The following is a 7,181-nucleotide window of genomic DNA, read 5'->3' as shown; positions in this document are numbered from 1 at the left end:
GAAGATCTGAGGAAGGGTCACCGGACCCGAAACGTTAACTCTGTTTTCTCCTCCACAGATGCTGCCAGACCTGCTGAGCTTTTCCAGCAACTTTGTTTTTGTTCATGTTTGAACTTATTTTGGCTAAAGAAAGATTTAAGACACTCGTACTGCTCCACTTTCATCATCAGTTAGCTGGATGGTGAGGTGCACCTGAAGTGGAGAGGACTGGACTTCAGTGAACTTGATTATTCTCATAAGGCTTTCTAGAAAGCCAAGCAAATCCCGAAGCAATACTAAAGGGGTGCAGATTTGCACAATAGATCTCTGCCCTCTTTTCTTAACAGCAAGGAATTGGACAGTCCCCATGCATTAGTAAGAGCAATATTGGGGTTTGGTCATCGTAAACTGAGCCTAGTTACTAATTGTCGAAATATTTCCAGGTCAGATGGTGTTTCAGCAGCTTCTTATACAGAGCTATGGGTACAAAGGTGTCACTAGTTCTTCCTAAATGCATTCCCACCCTCAGTTATTATGTCGCACTATATATTATTCATTTACTGTTTCTCTTGAGCTAGAAACAATTGCTCTTTACCTTATTCATTCGTGGAATATAAGCATTGCTAGCTAGGCTGGTGTTCATTGCCTATCTCTAATTGCCCAGAAAGCAGTTAAGAATCAACTTCATTGCTGTGAGTCTGGAGTCACAAATAAGCCGGACCAAGTAACGATGGCAGATTTTCTTCCCTAAAGGGTAGCAGTGAGCCAGATAGAGCCAACCAGCCTGTTGGCTCAACTGTGCCAATGTTCCTTTTTATAAGACAATCAAACTATAAAGTTCCTTTCTTGTAGAATGCCTGTTCAGCTTTACTTGAAGTAAAGCTTTTCCTTTATGTCACTTTCATCCCTCAGTTTCAACAGCTGGTTTGCTATCAGGTAGACTGCCTTGGTTCATCTTCCAAATCGTCTATCAAATAGTGAGTTGTTCAGGATTTCACTTGGTGTTTTGTACATCAGTCAATAAGATAGAAGTAAGGTTTTCTGCCTTGCCATTTGACTGTGAATGTCTGGTCAAAATGATGATATGTTTGAAATCAGACAGTGATGCAGATTGTAGGACTTCTCTTGGGTTAACTGGCATTGCCATCTATTAACCTCATTTGTAACACCATGATGTACAAAATCAGGTTATGATTTATGGTACTTTCTATTTCTATTAAATTCTGCGTGTTTTCAAGAGATCAGAGTAAAAGCTTGAATATATGAAATGATTGTTTTTCTTTGCTTAAACCAGATCACATTTTAGTTTCCTCCCATTGGCTTGCCGGTATTTCATGGGACAAAGATAAATATATGATCTTGAAATCATTTAACCAATGTTATTTTCAGAAGTGCCATGTGCTTCATCTCTTTGAAACATTAGTCAGTTTTTAGAAAAGCATGAGCTAATCAGAACAGTCAACATGGATTCCTTAAAGACATGCCAACTTTGGCAGCTTCACACTTATTGAAAAGGTCACTCATTTTCGAAAGAGCTTATTATAATGAGCTGAATTTTGTGCATGTGGCAGAAGCCTCTCTGCTGCAGTGGGCATTGACATCACTTTGGCTGGCGGCAGGACCTGGCACTGACCAATTAGCCCTCTGCCACTAGGGCCACCATCCAATTGAGTATTGCAGCCCACTGTTGGTGGCCAATACCGAGGTAGCTGAATGGAGGGTTCGCCTCAAAGATAGGACCCCTTGATAAGGGTGAGGCTCAGCCAGGCACATGGGTTATCTGGCAGGCTGGCAGTTCCTGGTGGACAGGTGTTGCTGTGGTCAAGTGTTTGAGTGGTGGGTGGTCCTTTCGTGGACCAAGGAGTCCTCAACAAGGAGGGCCTCCTTGCTTGGAGGCATCTTGAAGGCTGACAGAATGCATTCGGTGGTCTCCAATCCCTTCCTACAACATTGACAAAATATTTGCAGGCACATGAAATTGTTCTAGCGGGCCACTTCAGGAGCTTAATCAGTTGCTGGTTGGTCACTGATCTGCCCACTTGCTCAGCAGTGGCAAAATAGCATCATATGAAGAAGAAGTCAGACATCTCCCCTCCACACCATCACCTTCCTTTTTTAAAAAATCATTAACAGGATGTAGGTTTCTCTGGCTAGGCCAGCACTTTTTGCTTATTCCGCAATTAGCTAAGGAAAGAGTAGGCCCACTCAAGGATAAAGGAGGAAGGTTACATGTGGAGCCAGAGGAAATGATTTTCTGATGAAGGGTCTAGGCCCGAAACGTCAGATTTCCTGCTCCTATGATGCTGCTTGGCTTGCTGTGTTCATCCAGCTCTGCACCTTGTTGTCTGAGATCCATAATGAGCACTTTACATCAATATTCACCAAAGAGAGGGATTTGAGGTTAGGGAAAGATGTGTGAATACTCTTAGGCAGATCAACATAATGAAGGAGGAAGTGTTGGATGTTATGAAATACATTAAGGTACAGAAGTCAGGATATTGTGGGAGGCAAAGGAAGAAATAGCTAGGGCCCTAACAGATATCTTTCCATCCTCTTTGGCCTCTGATGAGATTCCAGAGGACTGGAGAGGGGCCAATATTGTTCCTTTGTTTAAGAAGGCAAACACAGATAGTCCAGATAATTCCAGGCCAGTGAGTCTGACATCAGTGGTGGGGAAGATTTTGGTGAGGATACAAGAGACAGGATTTATTCATATTTGGAAGCGAATGGACTTGCTAGTGATAGGCAACATGGCTTTGTGTGGTAAAGTCATGTCCCATCAATTTGATTGAGTTTTTTGACATGACAAGAAAGATTGATAAGGGAAAGATAGTGGCTATTGTCTACATGGACTTTAATAAGGCTATTGATTAGGTACCTCATAGCAGGATGATATAGAAGGTAGAGTCTCATGGGATCTGGATGAGCTGGCTTGATGGATACAAACTGGCTTGGTCATAGAAGACAGAGAGTAGCAGTGGAAGGATGCTTTTTAGAATGGAGATCAGTAACTAGTGGTGTTCCGCAGAGATCAGTGCTGGGACTTTAATTGTTTGTAATATATATAAATGATCTGGAGGAAAATGTAGGTGGTCTGATTAGTAAATTTGTGGATGACACCAAAATCGGCAGAGTTGCAGATAGTGAAAAGGATTGTCAAAGGATACAGCGAGATAGAGATAGATTGCAGATTTGTCAGAGAAAGGCCAGATGGAGCTTAATCTGGACAAATGCAAGGTGATGCATTTTAGAAGATCAAATTCAAGTGCAAATTATACAATAAATGGCAGAACCCTTAGGAGCATTGACACACAGAGGGATCTGGGCATAGAGGTCCAAAGTGGCAATACTGGTGGATTAAGTGGTTGAGGAGGCACACAGCATGCTTGCCTTCATCAGCCAGGCATTGAATATAAAGGTTGGCAAGTTATGATACAGTTGTACAAAATTTTAGTTAGACCGCATTTGGAACACTGTGTGCAGTTCTGGTTGCCAAACTACCAGCAGGATGTGGATGCTTTGGAGAGGGTATGGAGGAGGTTTACCAGGATGTTGCTTGGTCTGGAGAGTTTTAGTTAGAGGAGAGGTTGGATAAGGACCGATTGTTTTCACTAGAAATATGAAGGCTGAGGGGCGACCTGATAGAGCTGTACAAAATTATGAGATTCATTGATAAGGTGGATAGTTAGAGGCTTTTTCTCAGGGTGGAAAGGCCAAATACAAGATGGCACAGATTTATGGTGACAGGGGCTAGGTTTAGGGGAGAAGTGTGGAGAAAATGTTCCACTCAGAGGGTGGTGGGTGCTTGGAACACACTTCCAGTGTAAGTGGTGGAAGCAGGCACATTAGCAATGTTTAAAGTGTATATTGATGGGCACATGAATAGGAGATGAACAGAGGAATGGAAACTACGCATGGGCAATAAATAGCAGGTCTATATAAGGATTAGGAATCGGCACAGGCTTGGTGGACCAAAGGGCCTATTTCTGTGCTGTATTGAATTGTATAATTATATTGAATTGCTCTTGAGAAGTTGGTGGAAGCTGTCTTCTTGAACCACTTGAGTTCTTAGAGTCTATGTACACCCACAGTGCTGCAGTGGAGGGAATTCCAAGAGATTGAACCAGGCAGATTGAAGGAATGCCAATATATTTCTAAGCCAGAATGTTGAGTGGTTTGGAGGGGAACTTGTGGGTGATGATGCTGTCATGCATTTGCTGCTCATTCCTTTCTAAGTGATAGAAGTCATGCAGTTGAAAAATGGTTTGGACAGAGGCAAGGTGAGTTGCTGCAATGCATCCTGTAGATGGTACACACAGCTGCTTGTGTGTCAGTGGTGAAGGGAGTACCACTGTGTCAGTCTTATCGTCATCTATCTCACACTGAATATTCTTATTCTTCATTTAAATATTCTTAAGCACCTCTCTGCCCATAGAAATAATTAATATAATACTGATACACTTTGGCTGCTCAGTGAGCAATCTCTTCATTTTGCTATATTCTGTTGCTGGACTACTTTCCATCACCAGCTTAATGGGGAATGGTAGATTTTGTCCGGTTTCAGAATTTAGTAATAGCTGAATCTCCAGCATGTAACATGTTAATTTTCCATATTAAATTGATCTTCGCTGTTATAGCCACAGATGCTATATCTTGTACAGTTATGCAAAAAAGTATAATATCTGGATTTTATCCACTGAAAATATGTTTAAACTGCTTAGCTGAAAGAGTTTATTTCTGTAGGATGTTACATTCCTGGTTACAGGTATTGTCACATTTTCTTGAGACATTCATCTAGTGACATTACTGTTTCTAGCAGATTCTATCTTTAACTCTAACTAAGAACTCTAACCATAAACCTAACTTCTAGTCCTATGCTAGTCATTAATCCTAACACCCTGTGGCTACTCTGGTAAATTCACTGTTTTTTTTCATTCTGGAACCATGTGGTGTTTGTTATTAAATTTAGCAAGTAGCAAATTCAAAGATCTGAAGAACATGTGCTATGTATTCATTAGGCATTTCAGTGGAGATGTCAATCACACGAGCAGATCTGAATCAGAAAGAAAATCTGGCAACTTTCTGTACTTAGATTAAACACAAAGTTATGCCAGTATTGAAGCACTCTCCCAAATTTGTGCATATCCTCTACTAGAAACTTTCTGGAGGAGGAGAATTGGGACCTGTGATCCCTCCAGTCCCTTCATTACATTAGACAATTAAGTTTAGTTTTCACAATCTGTCTCACTGTCCTTTCCTACATTGTTTCATAACGAAATGGTCCCAATATTGTGGTCTGTGGTGAAGGGGTGGCACTTGTTGGTTACCCTGAAGAAAGCAGCTCACCACAACCTAGTGACCTCTGTAACATGGATTTCAACTTGCATGATGTTAATTTGAATTGAACAACAAGTCAAAAGGATCTCCATGTATCCAGCAACCCGATGTCATCAAGCAAGGCAAGCAGCCAATCTGATTGAAGAATTCTCTCACACAGCGAATTAAAATGGTAAAAGCACAAAGCTTTTCATTGTCATTTTACAGAGAACCAAATGAAGATTGGGGAATATGCATAAGAGTAGGCTTTAAAATATAGTTAAAGTATGTGAAATTTTATCATAATGGGGAATGTTGAAATTGTATGAAAAGTAAATTACCATTTTAGGACCAGAGAGATGTTTAATAAAGTGTGTAAGGTTCTGACAGGGTTAATGCTGAGAAATGCATGAAGAACTGCCCAATTTGATGATGCCACAGGCTGTGGGGGAATGGCTTCGGATCTTGAAAAAGTAAGACCTAACATCAAGGTCTCTGTCATAGTTTCAGTAGTGATATCTATCATGCCAATGTAAGTAGTATGTAGTTGCTATTAAGCAATAACTACATCTTGTTTAGGACAAGAACTTCCTCTTGTTAAAATACCAAGTGGTTTGTTCTCTGCCACAGCAGAACCAGCATGCCCTGTAGATCCCAAACAGAAAGGTACAGAATGAGAACAGAGTCAGCATTGCTCGTTGATGATCTTTCATCAGAACTCGAAAAAGTTAGAGATTTGAAAGTTTTATGCATGGGAGAAAGACAAACAGAGGCCTGTGAATGCATGGAAGACAGGAAGGTTTGAGTGACAGAAGAATTAGGCTTGCAGGGCAAAATCGACTGCTGACGGGTCAGGAAAAGAAACAAATAATATAAAAAGGCGGCTTAGATCAAGCTGTCAGTGTTACTGTCAGAAAGCAAAAATAAGAGAAAACCTAAACATACAAGAGAAAGAAACAATATGTGATGGCCATCATGGTTAGAGATTACAGTCTAAAGTTATTTAACTTATGTTAGTCAAAGTGCCCAATTGAAAAATGAGGTGCTGTTCCTCAAGTTATGTTGAGCTTCATTGGAACTTTGCAGTAGGCTGAGGAGAGAGACATTGGTGTTAGAGTGAGGTGGAAAATTAAAATGACTGATCTCTTGAAGCTCAGGGTTATGGTTGCAAATTGAACTTATCAATATATCAATGTAGGAATATATGAATTAAGAGCCACAGTAGGCTATTCAACCCCTCAAAATTGCTTTGCCCTTCAATAACATAATTACTGATTATGATCTGAACTCCACATTCTTGCTTACACTTGACAACCTTTGATTCCCCTTGTTGGACAAGAATCTATCTACTGAGGTGTTCTGCAAAATGGTTACCTAATCTGCATTTGATCTCCCCGTTTTGGAGCAGACTGCATTATGAGTTGCTAATACAACAGACAGATTGAACGAAGTACAAGTAACTCACGGTTTCATCTAGAAGATGTGTTCGGTGCTTTGGACAGTGAGCAAGGAGGAGGTGTTATACCTCCTGTGCTTACATGTGAGGATGTTATGGAAAAGCAATAAGGAATTGGAATGATTGAGGAATGGACGAGGGCCTCATGGAGGAAATAGTCCCTTTGTGATGGGTACGTAGATGTGGTCAAGGTCACTGTGGGAGGTTGAGGTCCTGCCTCTAGGTCTACAATAGCTTTGGATGTGTTTGAGTGCATTGTTTGTTTTGTTTTCTTCTTTTTCTTCTGGCTTTGTTTCTAGTTCTTGCCTTCTAAAAAACCTGGTAATGTAATTAGGGTTGGACACTGTAATAGATATAAGTATTACTGCAGCCCTGTAGGACTACCTGTACTGTAAAAACATATTAGTCATGCTTCTCATTGTTAGCAATC

The sequence above is a fragment of the Rhincodon typus genome, chromosome 7, assembly GCF_021869965.1.
Source record: "Rhincodon typus isolate 14 chromosome 7, sRhiTyp1.1, whole genome shotgun sequence".
Taxonomy (NCBI): domain Eukaryota; kingdom Metazoa; phylum Chordata; class Chondrichthyes; order Orectolobiformes; family Rhincodontidae; genus Rhincodon; species Rhincodon typus.
Note: the sequence above shows the minus strand (reverse complement) of the source record.